The sequence below is a fragment of the Rutidosis leptorrhynchoides genome, chromosome 1 (assembly GCF_046630445.1).
Source record: "Rutidosis leptorrhynchoides isolate AG116_Rl617_1_P2 chromosome 1, CSIRO_AGI_Rlap_v1, whole genome shotgun sequence".
Taxonomy (NCBI): Eukaryota; Viridiplantae; Streptophyta; class Magnoliopsida; order Asterales; family Asteraceae; genus Rutidosis; species Rutidosis leptorrhynchoides.
Genome location: NC_092333.1, coordinates 46615129 through 46641537, shown reverse-complemented (window position 1 = coordinate 46641537; position 26409 = coordinate 46615129). Strand labels below are relative to the sequence as shown.

General features: G+C 33.3%; 2 long non-coding RNA genes across 4 annotated transcripts; both read left to right on the top strand.

The window, feature by feature from the left end:
* The first annotated feature begins 4297 nt into the window (after nt 1–4297).
* Nucleotides 4298–6418, top strand: LOC139859527 (uncharacterized). Of its 2 annotated transcripts, none has more exons than XR_011763148.1 (5): nt 4298–4421; nt 4488–4569; nt 4667–4821; nt 4997–5036; nt 6233–6418. It is a non-coding gene; the product is annotated as an uncharacterized lncRNA (long non-coding RNA). The 2 variants fall into 2 exon arrangements; XR_011763147.1 differs by having other exon boundaries at nt 4997–5061.
* A 99-nt stretch (nt 6419–6517) lies between these two features.
* On the top strand, nt 6518–7895 carry LOC139859532 (uncharacterized). Of its 2 annotated transcripts, XR_011763150.1 has the most exons (4): nt 6518–6637; nt 6747–6816; nt 6902–7009; nt 7772–7895. It is a non-coding gene; the product is annotated as an uncharacterized lncRNA (long non-coding RNA). The 2 variants fall into 2 exon arrangements; XR_011763149.1 differs by having other exon boundaries at nt 6628–6816.
* Nucleotides 7896–26409: the final 18514 nt, after the last annotated feature.

The following is a 26409-nucleotide window of genomic DNA, read 5'->3' as shown; positions in this document are numbered from 1 at the left end:
ACTATTATAAGTCATGTGTCTCAATCCTTCAGTGAACATATTGGCAGCTAAGTCCAAAGCTCCATTGAAGCGGCAAAACTTCATGTTCACATAGGTAGTTCTTTTACATCTTGCACCCGCATTTGCAATTTTTCAAAAGAACTATTAAGAAGTTAAACTTCAACCTAACTCCACTTACGGGTCTAAACACATACTTTGGGATCTGTATATTTATGTGTTTCAATCTTCAGAAAGTAAGCTTACCTCATTGAATTCAGCTCCTAGCGTTGTACTAGAAGGGAATTGGGCGTCTCACTTTGGAAGATTTAATGGACTTCAATCCCACATCATTAGCCAACTTTTGCGCGCTTCCGGCTAATGCTTTTGTCAAGTGATTTAGTCAAACTTTATTGTGATCCAACAAAATCCACATATATCACTCCATTCGTGACCAACTCACAAAACTTAGTATGTCTAAAGCATAAGTATCTAGATTTTCCCTTGTACATTTGACTATATGCCTTAACTAACAGATATCTCATAATTAGAGATCTAAATGGACATTACTATCTCTTTCAACTTCAATCAATTCTTCCTTTGTACTAATACACCTCATCTATACCAAGTTTAAAATACAACAACTTGTAGATGTATCATTTTGGTGATCAATAGTAAAATCAACACATTTTAATATGCCCTAGAATCACCATTGTGAACCAAACCATAACCCATGGTTGACTTCTATAAGTATAAAATACTTAAACCACATCACAATGTATTACACTAGATCATGCTTAATCTTTTAAACACATATGCTATATTGGTCACTAAATGTATTCACATACATCTTACCACCAATTTCTAAAGCATACCGATATTTGAAGACAATTAAGCAACATCTAATTTTATTCCATATCAACACAAGTTTGAATCACAATAAGAGGTCAATATTTAACAAAACAAAAAGTTGTTTGATCAACAACAAATAACATGTTGTAAGGATTCTGACACATATGTGATGATTTCATCCCATGTATATATCCATGTCGGTTTAACCGCGAATAATAAGCAACATGAGAACACAATTTCCTACAAGGAAATTTTATCACTTTCATATTTTTAACTCATAAAATATGATTACAACCATTCATGTTGATAAAAATTCTAAACCAGATACACCGTATATATTTTCCAATTAATATATCACTGGAAAATATATGGTCCATCATTGTGGCTTTTCATTTTATGGTTTTTACCAACCGACTAAACGTATCATGTATTTCTTTTGAACCATTGTGACCAATCGTAACAACCAAGTAACGAACCGTAAAAAGTAACGATCAAGTTACTTCTCTTTTATCTTATCTTTATTCTTTGTATTAAACATACAGTAAATATCAAAGAAGATAAACGGCTTACACTTTTTGTAACGTCAAAATTCAACCGACGTAGACAATCACGGTTATATCAAATTTCATAAATTATGATCCACTAAAACACCATGTACGCGAACAATAATGGGCATTTAATTTATTCACATCAATTTGTTAATGGAGATAACGTATGATGTCAGTTAATGCCGATTGATTAATAGATGCATCTTCAGATTCTATTTGATTGTGTCAAACGGTACTATCTAACTAAACGGTATATCTCGATTCAATAATAATACTTCCGTAATAAATAGAACATTAGATTTCAAGACAACCTTATAATCAGTTTATCAATGAGTAAATTGACCCACTGACTCACCGTATGTAAATACATAAATTTTTCAATTTATTGTTGTTTCATAATCATGATCATCTCCATGTCAGATTTCCATGCCATACACCATAAACTGACACATATGTCACGAACAAATGATATAACAAGAATCATATCTAAACACCCATTCACTAATGGTATCCTAAATCGAAGTCTCTCAATCGATCGAGTGATAATCCATAATAAGAAACCTTTTGTAAATACCCAATAGACAAGTGGAATTCATTATAGAAACCCACAAATTAAGATTATCGTGTTCATCACCTATAAGTGCCAAAATGTATATTGAAATTTGATACTCACAAATCTATTGGCACACGTGATATCACATACCACCTTTTGGGTTAACGGCAATTTAATTTAGATACGATGAATTGACGCAAAGAAACATGTGCATCACTGACATTATCGAACTTCATGTATTTTATGATTTTAAGACAAGATAATATTCTAATCATGCTTTGTACTACATATAGAATTAATATATATATGCCATCATGTCAGTAAGTCTCATGAAATTACATACAGAGTAATTAAACATGCAAGTTGTTGAAAGTAAAATCAGATTTGCGTACCGTACTTAGTTTCTTCAATTCTACCATCCTTTATTCGTTAACGGATCTTGCAAATCCTCTCAACCATTGCTATTTGTCAAACACCAACCTTTATAAAAACTAGCCTTTCTATTCCCATAAATTTAGATACGTCATCAACGATTCTTCATCAAAATTATCCCAAATACTTTATAGATTTGTTAGAAATCAGGGTATGAATTGACTGCCGGATTCGTTCTTGAATCGTGTAATCACTTTCTCTATAAAGTATTTCGACTCTACGATTGCCTTGGTTGCACGAAATCTTTACAGGGATAAGACAAGAACGCAATCAGTGTTTTTGGCAATGAAATCACTGATCAAATTGTTAGAGAGTATGTGTGTGTTTTCTGTTTGTTAAAAAAATGAAAGCAAAACCATATTCCTATATTTATAGGAAGCGAAAAGGTGCGAGTGAAAGTACGCAACCTTTCAACCAAAGGATGTAACCCTTCAACGAAAAGACGCAACCCTTCATTTACATCTTTTAGAAATAACATCACTCTTCATGAAGAGATGTAACCATTCGTGGTTACCTTTCCATGAAAAGATGTAATTTCTAATACCTTATCGAATTAACCCGAACGAGCGTGCACTCCGCACTCTCCAAACTCGTCATTGAGCTTAATTCGATAAGCCTTTGCTTTCTAGTAAATCCCAATTAACTAAAATGACTGTTGATAACACTAAAATCACCAACAGAAGGTGAATGACTTTAATTTCATGTATGTTAGATTTTGTTAATGAGTTATGGTGTTATATCGAAGATCAGTTAATTAACGTATACATGTAATCCTGCGTAAGGTGAATGGCTCACGAACCAGCTTTCATGGAGCCAGTAACCGATCACTCAAAGCCAAATGGGCCTGAAATTGAGTAACTGGAAGTACGTTCACGTGCAGTGGGGAGTATGAGGAAGTACGGTGGTGATGTTGTTAGACAAGCGTTTGACATGCCATGAATATATGCATGACTGCCTTTTGAAAAATCGTGGAGTTCATGGCTCTCCGCATACTTGTAAATCATTGTTAATTCGGTGAGCCGTGATGTGGAAGACTGGAAGGTGAGATTTTGAATGATCGTTGCATGTGGTCTGCCGGTGACTGCATGGTAAATGAGAGCGAAGCCAAACCTAAATTTGAAGTTGTTGAGGAAGTCTTAAGGATAGTGTGACAACATGATAGACCATGTTGTTGCATATGCCAATTAGAGTTTTTATTGGTTGTTTTCGATGTGTTCTCTTTCAAGACCCGTTTGCTCTATATTAGTTGTAGTTTTGTATATTATCATCTATTATACACAAGGTTTAATTATGTTTTTTATGTTATTGAGTTCTATATATGTAATGTTATTATAGTGCATAATCCGACAAGAATGCAAAGCAGAGACATTTGCAAACTAATTGCAATAGGTTTATTGACATGCTATCTTGCACACCTACTTGCAACTTGATGACCGATTGGGAAGCATATTTTTGTAACTTATGTAAAATATTTTGGAAACTTCGTATGCTCATTATATTTTAATTTTCAAACATTTTAATTTTCAATCGTTGTTTAATGTAGTCTAGGACTCGAGCTTGTCATGTTCTTTTTTGGTGTATAGCTACATCATAGTATATTAGTATTAAAGTTCTTTTAATGGATAAGTGGTTATGCTAAGGTTTTTTTTTTTTTTTTTTAACAAATTACTCATTATCACTTGTTTCTTGCAACACATAACCCATTCCCATTATGACTTGGTTCATGGGCCGTGATTTTGCACGGCCAAAAACCCCCTAGTATTATATATAAGAAATAAATAAATACAAAATTCAACGTATTGGTATTACTTTACTAAGAATCACATAAAAGAAATATAAACAATATTTTCAATAAATAAATAAATAATATATATATATATATATATATATATATATATATATATATATATATATATATATATATATATATATATATTATATTAATATTAATATAATAATAAAGAAAAGTTTAATTAAGAAACCCTCCTTTTAATGAATTGAGGGAGTGCTGGATGTAGTTTTCGAGGCGGAAAAAAGCGAATAATAGAGAAGTCATAGAGGTGGGTTTCTTTTTTATTTTAGTAACCTTTATTGGCTTGGAATAAATTCTTCAAGTCCTGCAACAGGAGTAGACGACAAAAGAGTTGTGGATTTGCACCACGAACTTCTGGAAGCTTAATACAAACTGTGGTTTGGAACATATTTGAGGTATTATTATATATTGAATATTTAATATAAACTGTGGCATCATTTGAATTCTAAATATAAACTAATTATGTTGTTTTCATTTATAATTCGTGTGCAGGTCCTCCAATTAGTTGTAGGTACAGCAAGTGAACAACCAAATCATGAGTGTGTACATTTGTATAAGTGCATGAAAGGTGTTTGATAAAATGTCTAAAAGAAAAAGCTTTACATGGTACAGAGTTTCGTTTATGTTATACCTGCAGATTTAGATTGGTAAGTAATGTTGTTGTTACACCTCCATTTTTTTGTTTATATCGCAATAGCTAAGTCAATAGTTTTTGCACTAATATCAGTTTAGTACTTATTTCTTTTGGAAAATATGCAATGTTGAGCAGCCTATTGTGATGTTATTGTATCTAATAGTTTCTTTAAATTATTGTATCTGCAGGTGTTCTAAGCAATGTTTGAATTTCAAGACTCTCTTTCGAGTATGTTATTGTAAGCTTCTGTAAGGTTTGTTAATGAAAGGTTTGTTAGTATAGATTTACTTTTAGAGCTTAAAAGTAAATCCATACTACCACTTTATTATATTTGTGGGCTTAATCTGGACTTATATATCTATATTTTCATATTTGTATTTCTATATCTTGTGTGTTTTTTTATTTTATTTTATTTATTATTATTATTATTATTATTATTTATTTATTTATTTTTTATTTATTTATTTATTTTTTTGAAAGATATGGCATAGTTAGAGATGCAAATTGCAGCCATGTGAAATTTAACTTTCAAATTTTGTTCTTTTACTACTTGGACTTCTATACTATCTATAATATGAATGGTATAAGAAAGGATGTTATGATAAGGAGTAGTGTTTCTTAATCAATAACGAGGAAAACAGGAACTATAGGAATGAACTTAGCACATGTGAAAGTGAAAATGATGCCACATAATGTTAAAAGTTTTAAGGTTGCATATAGACACCTGATTGAGGAGGTATTATTTTTATTTATTTATATCATTTTAGTTATTACCTGAATGTTATGAACAAAATTTTTTTGGGAGCCAATGCTATCTCAATTTTTGTCCCATTTAGTAAGCAGTTTATAATGACTTTGAGTGGGTTGTTGTTTGAATAATTCAAAGTTGTGCTATTATAATGACTCTATAGTCTTTTGTAAATTTGGATTCTCAAATCCAGCTTTTTATTGGTAATGCATTCACATTCACTTGATGTATATTATATGGGTGTGGAAGTTTAAAGATGCTGGATGGTTTGCTGACATGGGTCGTGTCCTAAATTTGGGTGTTTCAAGTGGTGGGTGCAAGTTGGGTCATAAGTTGCACTTTTTATTTAGTTACTGGAGTTTTTAACTTATAATTTTTATGAGCATATATATTTGTAATGGCCTGATGCTGCCACTTTGCACGTTAAAGTACATGAAGAGTATTTGGCTTTCAAAGTAATGTACAGTCTGGAAAGTAAAATGTAAGTCATGTATTAGAATTTGTTTAACTTAAAATGTTATGATAATGATAATAAAATATGTGTATTCTTATTAAAAAAAAAAATCTAACGAAGTTCTTTTAGTTTACTAAAACCGTTTTTTACTTAGTCTTTTTCATGTTTCGTCTTAAACAAACCCGTGAATTCACGAGTCTTATATGTTTTACTAAATGAAAGGTTCAAAGACTTCATAGACTCGAGGTGGACAAGGAAGCTACTGTTATAAGATGAGAAGAAATGAAAACGGGATCTTATGCACATGGAATTGGGCAATGAATCTCACAGGGAGATTAGGTCAGGTGAGCTTCAGAGTTTGTTCAAAGACTTCAGGGGTGATGTTCAGTAACAAAACAAAAGACAAACAAGCTAAAAGTATGCATTATTGACTATCAAAGCCAAGATCATTTGATCAATGTAGCGCAACTAGATTTTTTTTTTTTTTTTTTTTTTTTGCAGGGAGATCAACTTGAAGAATATCAACCACCTTGTGAAGTGCAAAGTCATAAAGCTACTATAGATATTAAGAGTCGTTATAATGGGAAAGTTGCTAACGTTTTGCATATTCCCGGTGATATTATAAAGGTATTACTAATAATAGTTCCAAGGTTAATTCTGTTCTAATTAACTCAATCTTGTATAATGAAATTGGATTGATAATATTATGCAGAGGTTTTCTTTCTTACAAATGTAGGTATGGAAACATATACGGATATAATAAAAAATTCATTAGAAGAAGCAATGAAGTTGTAGGAATTTTATAGGTTAGGGATTATATCAACCCTTTATGAAAGTATATAACCATTTATAAAATTCACATGATCACCTGATTTGTATGTCTTCTTTCAGGTAATCGAATGTCTGTTAAGGATGGAGGAATAACCATAGTTTCTTAGAATAAAAAGCAGACTCATTGTACACTAAAGCCACGTGGTTTTCCTTTCGAAATACTACACGGTATGTTATTAGCAGTTGAAGTTAAGATTTGGCTACTACTCATATGCTTTATTCATGTTTGATTTGGTTAGTGATATACCTATGTTATGCCCAACTGCAATACTATGTAGACGAGTCGTACAAGTTAAAAATTCATCCAAAGCGAAATCCTATTTATGGATATATGCTGTTCGTATATGCTGTTTTAAAACTTTTTGCATTTCTTTATTCTATTTATTTGGTTCATTACTTTGATAAAGAAAAATTCAGCAAAAATGCTTTAATCTATCTTTTAATATGTTCCATCCAAATGTTTAGAAAGTAAAATATTCATATTAAGTTTTATGCTCGAGTATTGACTTTTGAAAAACAACAGGTCATGTTTAAAATGAATATAAACATGTGTGAGGTTAAATGTGTTTTAGATTAGTCTGGTGTCGATTGGTGGGTATTTGGGAACTTTTTTAGTGGTAATAGGGTGTATTTGGGTATAGCTTTGATTGTCTATAGTCAAACGGCAGACTATTGGGCTTAAAATGGTTGTACTTATTTAAAGACGAATTATGGCGATATCATGTCCTTGATATGAAGATATATGGTAGATCATGTGATAAAGGTTACATCAGAGGAGTTAGGGTCTACCCAACTTATTGTTACTACTCCTATGAAATATCCACAAGCCTCAATTTTTTAGTTTTGCTGAAATGTTGACTTTCAAAAGTCATCGAATTATGAATTTGAAAGATGCATATTCTGATATGGGTGAACACATTTTGTATATAGATGGAATTGGTGATACAAGGTATACAAGCAGTTGAAACATCAAGGTTGATTTAAGATGGAAATAGAATAAGTTCTCTTATCAACCTCATTCGTTTCATTTTGCTGTCATTTGTAAGTGTTTTTATCAATACTTTGAACAAATTAAATGCATTTGTTGAATTCGAAACATTGTTTGTTTACATGTCAACGCATAAGTTTTATATTGACAATGTTGTGTTTCTTTTGTAATTATTTCATTAACATTTTATACTTAGTTTTTAATAGGGCCCGCCGTGCAACGCACGAGCTCTTAAAGGCTAGTAAGAAATAAATAAATACAAAATTCAACGTATTAGTATTACTTTACTAAGAATCACATAAAAGAAATATAAACAATATTTTCAATAAATATATATATATATATATATATATATATATATATATATATATATATATATATATATATATATATATATATATATATATATATATATATATATATATATATTATATTAATATTAATATTAATATAATAATAAAGAAAAGTTTAATTAAGAAACCCTCCTTTTAATGAATTGAGGGAGTGCTGGATGTAGTTTTCGAGGCGGAAAAAAGCGAATAATAGAGAAGTCATAGAGGTGGGTTTCTTTTTTATTTTAGTAACCTTTATTGGCTTGGAATAAATTCTTCAAGTCCTGCAACAGGAGTAGACGACAAAAGAGTTGTGGATTTGCACCACGAACTTCTGGAAGCTTAATACAAATTATTATTGCTCCGTAAAACAACTCGTATGGTTTAGTGAAAAAATCCTATAGGGTTGCTCCGTGGAAAACGATAAAGAACATAAAGGTAAGTTCAAGAGTGAACGAAAGATTTGTGGAAAAAAGATTGCGAAAAAAAAATTATAGCTACCATGAAAGAATATTTTCCCATATCTGTATTCATTCTCATTCTACCATATAAATACATACAAAAGTGCATACATAAAAAGCTAACAATCATGGCCCAAAATATGACTAACATCATTGGCTAATACAAAAAGAAATTATCGACTAGATGACAACCACATGTACATCTAATATACATACATACATACAGATATATGGTTTAATAATGACATAGTGTGCAATACACAAAATTGCCAGCAAAAAGAAATTGAAATTATAAATGTGATGGTCACACAAAAAGGCGGAACAAGACCAGAGTGTCAGCTTCCATAATTATGCTTTTTAAAAATTAGGGTTTGTAATCCGAGTGTGGGAGATGTTGGAAGCTTCGACGAGCCCAACACACCACTATAGAGGATCTAGACTATACTAGACTCACTACACCAACACTTTGACGTTGGTTAGCCTTTAATTTTATAAATCCTTAGTGCACAATGTACTTAGGCGACAGTGTCGACCATATATCTTTAGGCGGTATAACCGACCATGTATTACTTAGGCGGCAGAGCCGACCATATAATAAGAACAACAAAAGTGCACTAAGAACTTAAACACAAACTAAGGCTTGATCGGGAAACTTAACAAAAACACTTATATTAAATTACAATTACAATATTACTTACAAGCTTTATCTTCTCTACTTTCGCTAACTCACACTCTTCTTCTCTTCTTCACAACTCACTTCTTATTTCACTCTCACAACTTCACACCTTACACAAATGAAACACCCACCTATATTTATACTACTTCATGGAAGTTTCTAGAAACTAGATATTTCCATGAATATATATAAATATCTAGATATTTTTATATAAATATCTAGATATTTCTTACACACATAAATATCTAGATTTTTCCTTACATTTTAATATCTAGATATTTTTCATATACATATTAATATCTAGATATTTTACCCATATACATTAACTAATTCCATATTATTCTAAATTTGCATTGTATTTTAACACTCCCCCTCAATGCAAATTTTCTTCCAACGATGTCTTGCAGACCATTCCAAGTGCTTCTCTGAATTTTGTAAACTTCGGTTTACTTAGGCTCTTGGTGAATATATCTGCAACCTGTTCATCTGTCTTTGTTGACATCATCTTGATCTCCCCTTCAAGGACCTTCTCGCGAACATAGTGATAGTGCACTTCTATATGTTTTGTTCTCGCATGAAAGACTGGATTTTCTGCTAGACGTATAGCTGATAAGTTATCGCAGAAAAGCTTTACTTGATAATCTGTTGATTGATGAAGATCTTCCATTAGCTGCTTCAACCAAGTAATTTCTTGTGTTGCTGATGCTGCCGATCGATATTCTGCTTCGGCGCTTGATAAGGATACAGTTGGTTGTCTCTTGCTGCACCATGATATTACTCCCGATCCAAGACTAAACATGTATCCAGTTGTTGACCGTCGTGTATCATAGTCTCCAGCGTAATCGGCGTCACAATATCCAGTCACGTGACATTCTTTTATTTTCTTGTATAAAATACCAAAGTTGATAGTGCCTTTAACATACCTTAAGATGCGTCGTACAACATCAAGGTGAGGCTTCTTCAGATTGCTTATGTATCGACTAACCACTCCAACTGCATAAGATATGTCTGGCCGGCTTAGTGTGAGATAAATAAGACTTCCGACCATCTTTCGATACATGGTAACATCTTGAAGACTTTTTCCTTCATCTGCTCGTAGTTTTGTATTCGGATCCATCGGAGTTGAGATAGGTTTGCAATTAAGCATTCCGTACTTTTGTAAAAGATCTCGCGCATATTTCTGTTGTCCCAGAAATAATCCTTCTCTTTTCTGCTCTATTTCGAGTCCAAGAAAATGTTTGAGTTCTCCAAGCTCCTTCATATGAAATCTGATAGACAGATTCTCTCTTGTTCTTTGGATCTCCTCATAGTGATCTCCCGTGATGATTAAGTCATCCACATATACTAGCACTATGGCTAGTTTTCCTTGATCTTGTTTCACAAATAAACTAGAATCTGAAGGAGCAACTGTGAAACCACTTTGTACTAAGAACTCGCCAATCTTCCCGTACCAAGCTCTTGGAGCCTGCTTCAAACCGTATAGTGCTTTCTTTAATGTGCAGACATGGTCAGGATGGGACTTGTTCTCAAAGCCTCTTGGTTGCTCCATATAAATTTCTTTGTCAAGTTCTCCATGTAAGAAAGCGTTCTTGACATCCATCTGCCACAGCTTCCAAGATTTGCTAGCGGCCAAAGCTAGTAGAGCTCGAATTGTTGTGATCTTCGCCACTGGACTAAACGTTTCTTCATAATCCAGCCCATATTGTTGAGAAAAACCTCTAGCAACAAGTCGAGCTTTATACCTTTCAATGGAGCCATCTGATCGAGTCTTCACCTTGTAAACCCATTTACAAGATATTGGTTTTACATCTTTTGGCTTTGGAACTAAACTCCATGTCTGGTTTTCTTTTAGTGCATTAATTTCCTCTTCCATCGCTTTCTGCCATTCTTGACTTTGTGCTGCTTCTTCATAAGTGGAAGGCTCAATAGGTATTGATTCATCCACATGAGCAGCATTGGCATACCTCGAATTAGGTTTCCTCGACCTTGTTGATCTCCGTAATTCTTGCACATGCTCCTCGGCATCCATTTGGCTTGGACGAACCTCTTCGGATGTAGATTGATGTACCCCAGTTTTCCATGGACTCGTTTCCTTAGAGTACGATCCATCTCCTTCTTTAATTGGATCCGATATGTGCTCTTTATGTTCTTCTTTCTCTTCTGGAACTTCTTCTAATCCGTGAGATTCTGGAAGCTCTATCTTTTGAGGTGACCACCATGAAGAAGCTTCATCAAATACCACATTTCTTGAAGTATAACACTTTCCAGTATTTGGATCACAACATCTCCATCCTTTTCTTGATTCATCATAACCTACAAAAATGCATCGAATTGCCTTCTTATCAAATTTGATACGGAGATGATCTGGCACGAAGACGTAGCATACATATCCAAAAACCTTGAGATGATTGACGGTTGGCTTGATCTTCCATAATCTTTCATATGGTGAAATATATCCCAACTTTGTTTGCGGGAGTCTGTTAATCACGTACGATGCCGTCCTCATACATTCGGCCCAAAATCTGCCTGGTACATTCTTACCATGAAGCATACTTCGACAAGTTTCGGCAAGATGATGATTCTTACGTTCTGCCACTCCATTCTGTTGTGGAGTATTGGGGCAAGTTAATTGCCTTCTGATCTTGTGCTTCTCAAGATACATATTGAACTCAGTCGATAAATATTCTCTTCCAATATCTGTGCGTAAGCACCGGATCTTAGTATTGAGCTCACTTTCTACCTTGTTCTTGAACTCTTTAAACTTCAGAAAAGTCTCCGACTTTTCCTTCATGAAGTAAACCCACACATACCTTGAGAAGTCATCAATGAATGTCACCATATACTTCATTCCTCCAAGTGATGTTTGTTTCACTGGGCCAAAGACGTCTGAGTGTATGAGCTCTAGTGGTGTCTTGGACTGATGTTGTGACTCCTTGAATGGCAATTGGTGAGCTTTTCCAAATTGACATCCAGCACATATTGTATTTGTTCGGATATCAATTTGAGGAAGCCCATTTACTATGTGTTTCACCATTGATAATGCTAAAAACGAACATATATTTCATAGCATTATTCCTCAAGAAAGACAAGCTTTTAGTTGCAATTGTTCTATTTACAAGTGATATTCGTTTAAATAATAAAAGGTGAAGACAAAAGACAGATTCGACGAATTGAAGACGCAAACGACCAAAAAGCTCAAAAGTACAAAAGACAATCAAAGAGGTTCCAATTATTGATAAGAAACGTCTCGAAATTACAAGAGTACAAAATTCAAAACGCAAAGTACAAGATATTAAATTGTACGCAAGGACGTTCGAAAATCCGGAACCGGGACCGGAGTCAACTCTCAATGCTCGACGCAACGGACTAAAAATTACAAGTCAACTATGCACATAAATATAATATAATATTTAAATAATTCTTATAATTATTTAATATATTATATTATTTATAAAACGTCGGCACAAGGAAACAAGCAACATGTGAGCTCTCCCAGCTGGCCATGCGATCGCATGGCCAGGAAGAAGAAAGTCCATGCGATCGCATGGCATGAAAAGTCAGGCCACATCTCCTATAAAATCGAGTTTTGGTGAACCAAAAATATATCCATCAATCTCTCTTCTCTCATATATACGTAAAATATATATAATTTATATTTTAATTTTAATTTTAATTATAATTCTAATAATAAGGGTATGTTAGCGAATGTTGTAAGGGTGTAAGTCGAAATTCTGTCCGTGTAACGCTACGCTATTTTTAATCATTGTAAGTTATGTTCAACCTTTTTATATTAATGTCTCGTAGCTAAGTTATTATTATGCTTATTTAAAACGAAGTAATCATGATGTTGGGCTAATTATTAAAATTGGGTAATTGGGCTTTGTACCATAATTGGGGTTTGGACAAAAGAACGACACTTGTGGAAATTAGACTATGGGCTATTAATGGGCTTTATATTTGTTTAACTAAATGAAAGTTTGTTAATGTTAATATAAAGATTTACAATTGGGCGTCCCTATAAATTACCATATACACTCAATCGGACACGATGGGCGGGGTATTTATATGTACGAATAATCGTTCATTTAACCGGACACGGGAATGGATTAATAGCCACTAGAATAATTAAAACAGGGGTGAAATTACATTCAAGGGTAATTGGTGTAATTGTTAACAAAGTAGTAAAACCTTGGTTTACACGCAGTCGATAACCTGGTGTATTCATTAAACAAAGTATTAAAACCTTGTTACAATTCGAATCCCCAATTAGTTGGAATATTTAACTTCGGGTATAATAATAATTTGACGAGGACACTCGCACTTTATATTTATGACTGATGGATTGTTATGGACAAAAACCAGACGGACAGATTAAATAATCCAGGACAAAGGACAATTAACCTATGGGCATAAAACTAAAATCAACACGTCGAACATCATGATTACGGAAGTTTAAATAAGCATAATTCTTTTATTTCATATTTAATTTCCTTTATTTTATATTTAATTACATTTCTAATTATCGCACTTTTATTTATTGTTATTTAATCGCACTTTTAATTATCGTACTTTTTAATTATCGCAAGTTTATTTTATCGCACTTTTATTATTCGCAATTTCATTATCGTTATTTACTTTACGCTTTAATTTAAGTCTTTTATTTATTTAATATTTTACATTAGGTTTTAACTGCGACTAAAGTTTTAAAATCGACAAACCGGTCATTAAACGGTAAAAACCCCCCTTTATAATAATAATATTACTTATATATATGTTTGTATTTTTATAAAAGTAAACTAATATAGCGTTGAGCTTTGTTTAAAGATTTCCCTGTGGAACGAACCGGACTTACTAAAAACTACACTACTTTACGATTAGGTACACTGCCTATAAGTGTTGTAGCAAGGTTTAAGTATATCCATTCTATAAATAAATAAATATCTTGTGTAAAATTGTATCGTATTTAATAGTATTTCCTAGTAAAATATAAACTATTTCGTATACACCTCGCATAACATCAAGTATTTTTGGCGCCGCTGCCGGGGAAACGCCGAAGCGAAACGCCACACACATAAAAAAAAAGATTTTTATTTTTAGTACGTTTTGTAGAAATACGTTTTAAATATTCGAAAATATAAAAATAAAAACAAAAATATAAATATTTTTTTAAGAGTTTGTAAGTTATATAAAAGTTTGTTTATCTTTATTTTATAAAAATATAAGTTTTATTTAATTTATATAAATATATTACATAATTTTATTAAAACATAAAAAAAAATATATATATATATATATTTTCGGCCTGTACTGTAGCAGCCCACTCTATGGCCCGAAACCCTAGCCCATGCGATCGCATGGCTGGGCAACTGCGGACTCATGCGATCGCATGAGCCCATCTGACACGCCAGATTTCACTTCCTGCTGCAATAATTACGAAATTATTATTATTATTATATAATTAAAACCCTAATTAGGGTATTATTGTTTTTATTATTAGTTTAGTTTTTATTATTATTAATTTGTTATATTTAGTTTTATTTTAGTTTTCATTAAATTATAAAATTAATAGTTTTATAAAATAAATAATATAAAAATAATATTTTTATAAAAATTGTACTTTTTACAACTTTTTTATATATTTTTATATTTTGTCCCTTTTTAATCGTTGTAGCATAACTTTTGTATTTTTAGCTCATATTTAGTTTTAAACTTAGTTTTTGCTATAGTCATTTTTATTCCTAGATTTTTAGGCTTTGCCGTAGAATTCCTTAAGTGCTTTTTCTTTAGACTAAGATTTAGGTACTTTAAAATTTTGCGACGCCTTTTTAAGTTTTAGTTTCTTTTATTTGGGATTTAGTTTTTCTTGTAAGCTTTAATATTTTTAGACGACCTTTTACTATGTATCAATTATCATTCCAATTAGTAATCTCAATTTGCGATTATAATTTTAAGTTATTTGTAGTAATAAGGTTAGGTTAGTAAAGTATTTTTAAGTTTTATAAGTTTCTTTTATTTTTTTCGTCACCTTTTATTTTTCAACCATTTTTCTTTTTCGACCTTTTTCGACGAACTCTTTTTCTTTCTTATTTCTCGCTATTCTAGTTTTAGGACATAGATTTTTATTCTACTTCTTATCTAAATTTCTTAAAATTACGAAAATTTATTTTAAGTGGTTAAATTAATAGACATCAAAATTTTCTGGTTCGTAGTAATAGTTGGATTTGTACGTGGACCGGGTTATTGGAGCCAAACAGTCCTCAATTATATTGAGACCAAACGAATCCTGCCCCTCTGCTGCATCTTTTGGCTATTCGAAACGTGGGCAAAATCAGAAAAGTCTATTGATTGGATAACTTATTATAATTTTTCTTTTCTTTTTAAAACTAATAGGATATTCAGTGAATGCACCGAGCAAGACGTTCACCACCTTTTGTACGTTCACCACCTGTAACTAGATCAAGACATTTAGCAAATATAACCGCCGTTGATTTTTCTTTAGAATCGTCATCCAGTCGACCAAGTACTTCAGTTCAAATTTCCGATAATCCATTTTTTGAACCCGACATCACAATTGAGAATCCGGAAAATATTCAGGAACGGTTCGTAGATCCTGAACCACTAAACTTTCCTCCGGAGCCACCAATCAATCAATCAAGTATTGTTGAGGAACGAACCATTAAATCAGAATCATCTAGTGATACCGATTCAACAAATTCAATTATGGAGAATCTGGAACCTTTAAGTATGGAAGACTGAATGAGAGCTAAACGCACTGGCCAAGGTCACGCAATTACTCATCCAGACATTAATGCGCCAGATTATGAAATCAAAGGACAAATTCTACACATGGTGACTAATCAATGCCAATTTAGTGGTGCGCCGAAGGAAGATCCAAATGAACATCTACGTACCTTTAATAGGATCTGCACACTATTTAAAATACGAGAAGTAGAGGATGAACAGATATATCTCATGTTATTTCCCTGGACTTTAAAGGGAGAAGCCAAAGATTGGTTGGAATCGTTACCTGAAGGGGCGATTGATACATGGGATGTTTTAGTTGACAAATTTCGTAAACAATTCTTTCCTGCATCTAAAGCCGTAAGACTTCAAGCAGAAATTGTTACGTTTACACAGAAGCCAAATGAAACTCTATATGAGGCATGGACAAGATATGGAAAGTTGTTAAGAGAATGTCCGCAACATGGTTTAGACACCTGTCAAATAGTACAAATATTCTACCAAGGATGCGACATCACTACAAGAAAAGACATAGATATAGCAGCTGGTGGTTCTATTATGAAGAAAACCGAAACTGATGCTTACAAAATTATTGATAATACTGCTTCCCACTCACATGAGTGGCACCAAGAAAAAGATATCGTTAGATCATCTAAAGCAGCTAGAGCCGATTCTAGCCATGACTTAGATTCCATTTCCGCAAAGATAGATGCTGTGGAGAGACGAATGGAAAAGATGACTAAGGATATTCACTCAATACAAATTAGTTGTGAGCAGTGTGGAGGACCACATTTGACAAAAGATTGTCTCAGTATTGAATTAACAATGGAACAAAGAGAGAATATTTCATACATAAACCAAAGGCCTGGAAATAATTATCAGAATAATTATCAACCGCCAAGACCGATTTACAATCAAAACCAGAATTATAACCGAAATATTCCATACAACAACCAACAAGGTCCTAGCAATCAACAAGTATCCAATAATACTTACAATCAGCAAAGACCGAATTTTCAAAACAAACCACCACAACAAACCGATGATAAAAAGCCGAATTTAGAAGATATGATGACGAAGCTAGTTGAAACTCAAACGCAGTTTTTCACATCTCAAAAACAAACTAATGAACAAAATGCTCAAGCATTTAGAAATCAACAAGCTTCTATTCAAAATCTGGAACAAGAAGTAAGTAACCTAGCAAGATTAATAGGTGAAAGAAAACCGGGAAGTTTACCAAGCGATACAAATGCTAACCCCCGGAATGAAACAGCTAAAGCCATTACCACAAGAAGTGGTACAACACTTAAACCACCTGAAATACCTGTAACTTCTGATGAAACTATTCCTACTCCACAAGAACCACAACCTGATCAAGATAAGGAAAAAGAACCGGTAGTTGAAAAAGTTAATGAAGATAACACAGTTAAGGATAAACCTTATGTTAAACCATACCAACCACCACTTCCTTACCCGAGTAAAATGAAGAAAGAGAAACTTGAAGCCGAGCAATCCAAATTTTTGGATATGTTTAAACAGATAAATGTAAATCTTCCTTTCATTGATGTGATTTCAGGAATGCCTAGATATGCTAAATTCTTGAAAGATCTAATCTCAAATAGAAAGAAAATGGAAGAACTCTCGGCTGTTACTATGAATGCTAATTGTTCAGCAGTGCTGTTGAATAAGATACCAGAAAAACTATCTGATCCAGGAAGTTTCACAATTCCATGTTTTCTGGGTAGTCTTAGTTCAATAGAAGCATTGGCAGACTTAGGTGCTAGTATAAATCTAATGTCGTATTCACTATACACTAAACTAGACCTTGGAGAATTGAAACCAACAAGAATAAGCATACAACTAGCAGATAGATCAATAAAATATCCTAGAGGGATAATGGAGAACATGCTAGTTAAAGTTGGTACTTTAGTATTTCCAGTAGATTTTGTTGTTCTGGACATGGAAGAAGATTCTCAAGTTCCTCTCATATTAGGAAGACCATTCTTAAACACGGCTAAAGCAATGATAGACGTGTTCGGTAAGAAACTGACCCTAAGTATAGAGGATGAGAGTGTTACCTTTTCAGTTGATAGAGCAATGCAACAACCACAATCTGCAGATGATACATGTTATTATATTCAAACTATAGATGCACATGCAGAATTATTAGAAGAATTTCCAGAATTACAAGGAACAGGAGAATGTTCTTTAGGAGAAGGTAATGAACCAATTGATGAAGCTGAAATGTTAGCTACACTTATAGCTAATGGATATGAACCAACAACAGAAGAAATTCAAATGCTAAAAGAAGAAGACAGATATCGATATAAATCATCGATAGAAGAACCCCCGAAATTAGAGTTAAAGCCACTTCCAAACCATTTGGAATACGCTTATTTACATGGTGAATCTGAATTACCTGTAATAATATCGTCTTCTCTTACTGAAAATGAGAAATCACAACTCATTTCTGTGTTGAAAGCTCATAAACCAGCCATTGCATGGAAGATTCATGATATTAAAGGAATAAGTCCTTCGTATTGCACACATAAAATCCTTATGGAAGAAGGTCATAAAACGTATGTGCAACGCCAACGAAGACTAAATCCTAATATGCAAGATGTAGTTAAGAAAGAGATTATTAAACTGCTAGATGCAGGTTTGATATATCCAATTTCTGATAGTCCATGGGTAAGCCCAGTTCAATGCGTACCTAAGAAGGGTGGCATGACTGTCATTACAAATGAGAAAAATGAGCTTATTCCTACTAGGACTGTAACAGGATGGCGTGTATGTATTGATTATAGAAAATTAAATGACGCCGCCAGAAAAGATCACTTTCCCTTACCTTTCATTGATCAAATGTTGGAAAGATTAGCCGGAAATAGTTACTATTGTTTTCTAGATGGATTTTCCGGATATTTTCAAATCCCAATAGCACCCGAGGACCAAGAGAAAACCACATTCACGTGCCCTTATGGTACTTTTGCTTACAAACGCATGCCATTTGGACTTTGCAACGCCCCTGCAACCTTTCAAAGGTGTATGATGGCGATTTTTCACGACATGATAGAAGAATGCATGGAAGTATTCATGGATGACTTTTCAGTCTTCGGTGATACATTTAAATCATGTCTAGTTAATCTGGAACGAATGCTAATTAGATGCGAAAAATCAAATCTAGTACTTAATTGGGAGAAATGCCATTTCATGGTTAAAGAAGGCATCGTTCTTGGACATAAAATTTCTAAAGAAGGAATTGAAGTGGATAGAGCTAAAGTAGATGTAATTGCTAAACTTCCACATCCCACCAATGTTAGAGGAGTTAGGAGTTTTCTAGGGCATGCCGGTTTTTACCGACGTTTCATAAAAGATTTTTCTAAAATTGCCACTCCTATGAATAAACTCCTAGAAAAGGATGCGCCATTCATCTTTTCAGATGAGTGTATCAAATCTTTTAATATTCTTAAAGAGAAACTCACTAATGCGCCGATCATGATAACACCAAATTGGAATCTACCATTTGAACTAATGTGCGATGCAAGTGATTTTGCAATGGGAGCCGTTTTAGGACAAAGGATTGAAAAAAGATTTCAACCTATATATTATGCTAGTAAGACGTTACAAGGAGCACAAACAAACTATACAACTACTGAAAAAGAACTCCTTGCTATTGTCTTTGCTTTTGACAAATTTCGATCATATCTCGTTCTAGCAAAAACGGTGGTCTATACCGACCATTCTGCTCTTAGATACCTATTTTCAAAACAGGATGCTAAACCAAGATTAATCCGTTGGATCTTACTCTTACAAGAGTTTGATATTGAAATCTGAGATAAAAGAGGAGCAGAAAATCTCGCCGCTGATCATCTTTCTCGTCTTGAAAATCCCGAATTAGAAGTTCTAAATGAATCAGCCATACAAGACAACTTTCCTGATGAATATCTATTGAAGATAGATTATAAAGAAATCTCATGGTTTGCAGACTATGCAAACTACTTAGTTTGTGGATTCCTTGAAAAAGGATTATCGTACCAAAGACGAAAGAAATTCTTCAGTGATATAAAACACTATTTCTGGGAAGATCCACATTTGTTTAAAAGTTGTCCCGATGGAATAATACGCCGATGTGTATTTGGAGATGAAGCTAGTAAAATATTAAACCATTGTCACACAGGACCAACAGGAGGGCATTATGGGCCTCAACTAACAGCAAGAAAAGTTTATGAAGCTGGATTCTATTGGCCTACAATTTACAAAGACGCACACCTTCTTTGCAAATCCTGTGATGCATGTCAAAGGGCCGGAAAAATAAGTCAACGTGATGAAATGCCACAAAATGTCATCCAAGTATGTGAAGTATTTGACATTTGGGGTATTGACTTTATGGGTCCATTTCTAAAATCTCATAATAATCTATATATACTCGTAGCCATTGATTATGTATCTAAATGGGCGGAAGCACAAGCTCTCCCAACTAACGATGCACGAGTTGTAGTCAACTTTTTAAAACGTCTTTTTGCAAGGTTTGGAACACCGAAAGCTTTAATAAGTGATCGGGGTACTCATTTTTGTAATAATCAACTTGAGAAAGTTCTTAAAAGATATGGAGTAACTCATAAAATCTCAACCGCATATCATCCACAAACAAGTGGACAAGTTGAAAATACCAACCGAGCTTTAAAACGTATTCTAGAGAAAACCGTAGGATCAAATCCGAAGGAATGGTCCATTAAATTGGAGGATGCACTCTGGGCTTTTAGAACAGCCTACAAAACTCCAATTGGAACCACACCTTTTAGACTTGTTTATGGAAAAGCATGTCATCTTCCAGTAGAAATTGAACACAAAGCATTTTGGGCTTTGAAAACATGTAATCTTGATTTACATGAAGCCGGACGTCTACGATTAAGTCAACTAAACGAATTAGAAGAATTAAGACATGAAGCATACGAAAATTCGTTAATCTATAAAGAAAGAACGAAGAAATGGCATGATAAAAGAATCAGAAGTTCAAAAGAATTTAAAGAAGGAGACAGAGTTCTTCTTTTCAATTCACGATTCAAGCTATTTCCTGGAAAATTGAAATCAAGATGGTCTGGACCATTCATAGTCAAAAGAGTTTTCCCATACGGAACGATAGAATTAATAAATTCAAATGGGATTGAATTTAAAGTTAATGGTCACAGAGTTAAACATTACATACATGGTCCGATGGAAGTCGACAACGAAGTTAATCACAATTTCGACACCACAGCTAACTAAGTGTGGGGAGAATCAAGTCTTTAAAGGATAATATGTATTTCTGTTAGAGTTAGATAGTCTGTTTTCGTGTAGTTCTCGAAAATGGAACCCGAATGGTCTTTCCCTAGCAGACCCTAAAGAACTAGTCTTCTCCCCCCATTCTGAAATTTTATTTTTTTTAGGTTTTTTTTTACAAAATGAAGACTGCCTGTGAACTAAACCATGGTCTAATGCCACACGCTTTGATCACTAAACGTAATAATGACATACTCCCGAGTGAATTAGTATCAGTAATCAGAGAAAGAATGGACGGAGTTAGAAAAGAATCCAGATGCGAAGATAATAAGTTACAATTTGGTAAAGGAAAATCAAAATCCGCAGCGAAAAGAAGAGCACGACACCTAGAAAGATGTCACAAATGCGGAAAATGGTCACATGGAGGTAAATGTTCAAATAATCAAACCTATTCAAATACCGAATTTGTTACTTTATGCAGAGACGGACCGTTCATATGTTTAAAAGAAAAGACACTGAATGCTCGAGGTTACGCTTATGTAGCTATGGAAAACCAATTAAACCGACTATCTTATGAATGGGATAGATCATATAACTAAGAAATCTATTTCACAGGTATGTCTGTACAGTTTTTATTTTTATTTTTATTTTTAACCTTTTGATAATAAACGCTAATTTGTTCGCTAAAAAGTATTAAATTGGTATTAAATAAAATTAGGTTTGGCGACCGAAATTATTGATATCATTCAAAAATTTATTACATCACTGCGAAATTTAACGTTTATTCTTAAGGTATAAATATCTTTAATCAATCAACCCAAAATATTTCAAAAAATTTGTCATGAGTTAAATTAGGTCTTGGAACCGAAATTACTTTACCGAAAAGAGGGGCGCATATTTTTGATAATATTTGATTGATTAAAGTGGGATAAAAAGCCAAAAAGATTTTTAATTTTATTTTTACCATGTTTTTAAAATAAATATTTAAATCTTAAATTAATATTGTAAACTTTGTAAAAATAATATTTTTAAAATTGTAAATATTTGAATTTTTAAATTAAGTCTGGTGTGAATTTTTAATTTTTAAAATATGAATTTTTAATTTTATGCATTTCAAATTTTAAGTTTGGTGTGATTTTTTTTAATATTAATTTTGAATTTTATATTTATGTTGTGTGAATTTAAAAACAAAATTTACTTTATCTCATTAAGTTAAAAATATGATTTTTAAAATTCGTCGTAAGTTGAAGACTAGGTCTTTGAACCGAAATTGCTTTACCCAAGGGAGGGACGAGAACTTTTATTATCATTATTTTTAATCTTATTGAATTAAAGTATGCCAAAAACATTAAAAAACCCAAAAATCTTTACTTTTAAAAACAGCGCTTTGATTTGACAAATTTTAAAATTTTATCGAGGGACAGACTAGGACAACGATCCGAAACGCCCTCGCTCCTAAAGGAAACCAAATTTTTAAAATTTAAATAATTATAAGTTTTATAAAGTATAAGGTTTTATAAAAAAAAAAAAAAAAAAAAAAAAAAAAAAAAGCTGAAAACGCTGTAGCCGGCACCCCATGCGATCGCATGGGGTTTGCACTTGGAACCCATGCGATCGCATGGGGACCAAATGCTGGTCAGGAACAAAAACAGCAGAGAGTCTGCTTCTACACCACAACACACACACATACCCGAAAATACTCCCAAATATTCACCAAATTTCACCAAAATTCACCGTAATTCGTCATTTTTCTTGCTCTAATCATGCCTAGATTCTCATTCCTCAGCAAATTGGTAAAAATTACACCCCTAAACTCTATAAATTCCTAGTTTTTGTGATAATTACCAATTTTTTACCTAATGCAATTTTGTTAATTTCTAGTGTAATTAGTGATAAATTGTTAGTATTTTATGCATGTATAACCTAGATTGATGCTATTTAACATGATTTGAAGCCAAAAACTTCAAAATTTTTAGAAATCTAGGGTTTGTGTTCTTGAGCAATTTGGGGCTTTTTGATATAAACAGGTTATGGCCGATTTTTGTCATGAATTATTGCCAAATTGAGTAGTGTAACATGTTTAGATAGTTAAATGATCAAAACAATGATCCTAAACATGATTTTTGGAGATTAAAGTGGACTTTTTAAGTCCAAAATTCATGAACTTGATTAATTTGATATATTTGCCATTTGAGACTTGTTAAATTATTAGTAATGAATATTTTGACATGTTATTTGAGTTAAATGCTTATGAATTTTGTATACATTTTCATATGTGCTTATTTGAAAAGTGTAGAATTGTGAAAAATTGTGAAAATGTGTATAAGTTTAATTTTGATTTAACATGTTATAGTGATTGTTTTAAGTTGTTATTTTGCTAACACTAATGCATATTTGGATGCACAATTTTTTTGTTTAATGTGTTTTACAGAGAGCCGATACTGGAGGTTCAGGAGCATCATCATCTAGACGACCAGCACCAGCACAAGAACCACAGCCAGAAATGCAACACGAACAAGAACCACAACAGGAACAACAACAGCCTGATCAGCACATACCTTATTATGATCCGGAACAGTTTGTTGATGAATTCATAGTATTCCCAATGAGGCCGCCAGTAGAATTCCCAACGATTCCTGAGCACACTCTACATCCTAATCTGAGATTTGATAGAAGATGGAGAGATTACGAGACATATCAAAGGAACAAATTCAAATTGGTAACAAAAAATGTAGAGGTGCCAAGGGTAATTGATTGGGCCCCTTTGGAAACGGTCCATCTAGCTGACCGTGTTAGACAGCTTTTAGTTCAAAGGTATGGCAGTTCTTCTTTTACAGATTGGGAACGTCTTTTCACCATTCGTAGACCTGTATATAAGGAATGGTGTGTTGAGTTGATGAGAACTGTATCACTTGATACAAATATAGTTAGGATAGATGATAGAAGATTTCTTAGGTTTATCCTTGGCGGTAGGATGTACAGAATGTCCATGCTGGACATGGCCAGGGCCTTACAGATTTATACTCCTGGTGAGTTGCTATTACCCGATTGTACAAACTTGATTCATTATGGTGAACGGGTAGATAGTAACTTTGACGCTGACGCCATTTGGAGGCGTATGTCACATTTTGATGTTTTTACACGAGCAGGAGGACACTCCTATACACATATTGACAGGGCCGAGCTTCGTATTATTCATAGATTTTTGGCCAACTCGATTACACAAAGAGGTCATAATAAAGAAAAAATTACCTTATATGATTTATTCTACCTAAAGTGTATTCGGGATCCTAGAAGCTTTGTCAATATCCCTTACTGTGTTGCTCTTTATTTATCTAAAATGGTAGAGGGAATGCAGGACGGGAGTATAATAGGAGGAGGTATTTTTGTTACTCTCATTGGAGAGTATTTAGGTGTTGATAGGAACCAAGGGGTCCATTACAGATTTGTAGAGAACAGGTTGAGCCCTTAGGATTGAAAGTTTATGTGGGTGCTAAAGTATTGAAAAGTAGACGTAACCAGGCAGTACCCTATGAGGGATCTCATCCTCAGGTAGAGAGAGGCTCAGACGAGGAAATGGAGGAGGCGGAAGACATTAGGGATGTCTTTCGAGATGCTATTCTTGACGTCCACGTTCGTATAGATGAGGAAGCAATGACGAACGCGGCAAGACATAGTATGTATGAGCAGTGGAACTCCGAGCGAGTATACGATGATTATAGGCGACGCCAACACGATAGCTGGTTAGTTCATCAGCACCAAATCATGAGCCAGCTATCATATCAGGTACCAAATAACTATGTACCTACTCGGCCTGCTCATTTTCCGCCACATAGCCCCGATATCCGACCACCCTTTAACCGGTATGACTATAACCAAGCCTATCAGAACACCTATAACCAACAATGGAACCCACCCGATGAGATGAACTGGAACCCCTATCCAGACTGATTTAGTTCCAATTGGTTATTTTTATGATTTTTATGTTTTTATCTTTTGACTTTTTCATGTTTAAACTATTGTTATTGGATAAATTTGTGTAATTTTTATTATTTTATTATTATTGTGTACTAATATTTCATATTTAGAATTTGAAAGTGGGATATTAAGTCCCATTTCAAATTGCCATGCATGATTATACTTGTATGTATGTATATTGTCGATTGTTCAAAACAGGGTAAAACAGCGCATTTTCAAAGACTGGCATTAAGTTCAGCAAAAGCTACTAATTTTGACGACAAGATGACAAATAAATGTGATGTCACAACTGACGGAATGAATAAATGATGTGCACCATTTATCATTCAGCAAACAAACGCCAATATATTTGGAAACTTTGGTAAAATTTAATCATTTTCACACAAATCACCCTCAATAATTTAAATTGTTACTGATTTCTTGCAAATGAGGGCATTGCAAGATCTTAAGTGTGGGAAGAGGTTAAATTCTTTCGGATTTTAAAATTTTTTACTTTATACACTTAAGTAACCATTAAAAATACTAGTAACGTAGTAGTTGTATTAGAATCTAGTGCTCTCTGATAAAAAAGAACAGCCCTAGTCTTATATACTGACTACCCAATTCTAGTAAAAATTTTCAAAATTTTCAATTAAATGAACTCAAAATCATGTTTATACATATTTATGAACGATAAAACTAGGTGTTAACACCGAAATTATTGTTACCTCGGAAAGGACATAAATTGAGAAACAAACCAAAATGTTGAAATTCATTTAAAATAGAATAGAGGACGATAAAAAAGGAAAATAAAAGCCAAGTGTGGGAAAATTTACCAAGTTATCTTAAACATATGTCACATATATCTGTAACAAATAACTGAAAATACTTTTGCTTTGGACTAAACTAAACTGTTTTACCCAATGAAAGAAAAGAAGAGATGGATCTACACAATGAATCAATTCCATCATTAAAAGGAAGTAAAGTCTTCCGAAAAAGAAACGCGCTTCTTGATTTAGGTCATGAAGTTGTCGTCCAGACCAGCTGTAGGTTGACGAAAAATCTAGAAAAGTCATCTCTAAAATCAGCAGGAAATTCACGGACCTCAGCATCAAACAGGGTCGCCAAGTGGTCAGATTTATCCTAACCATGAG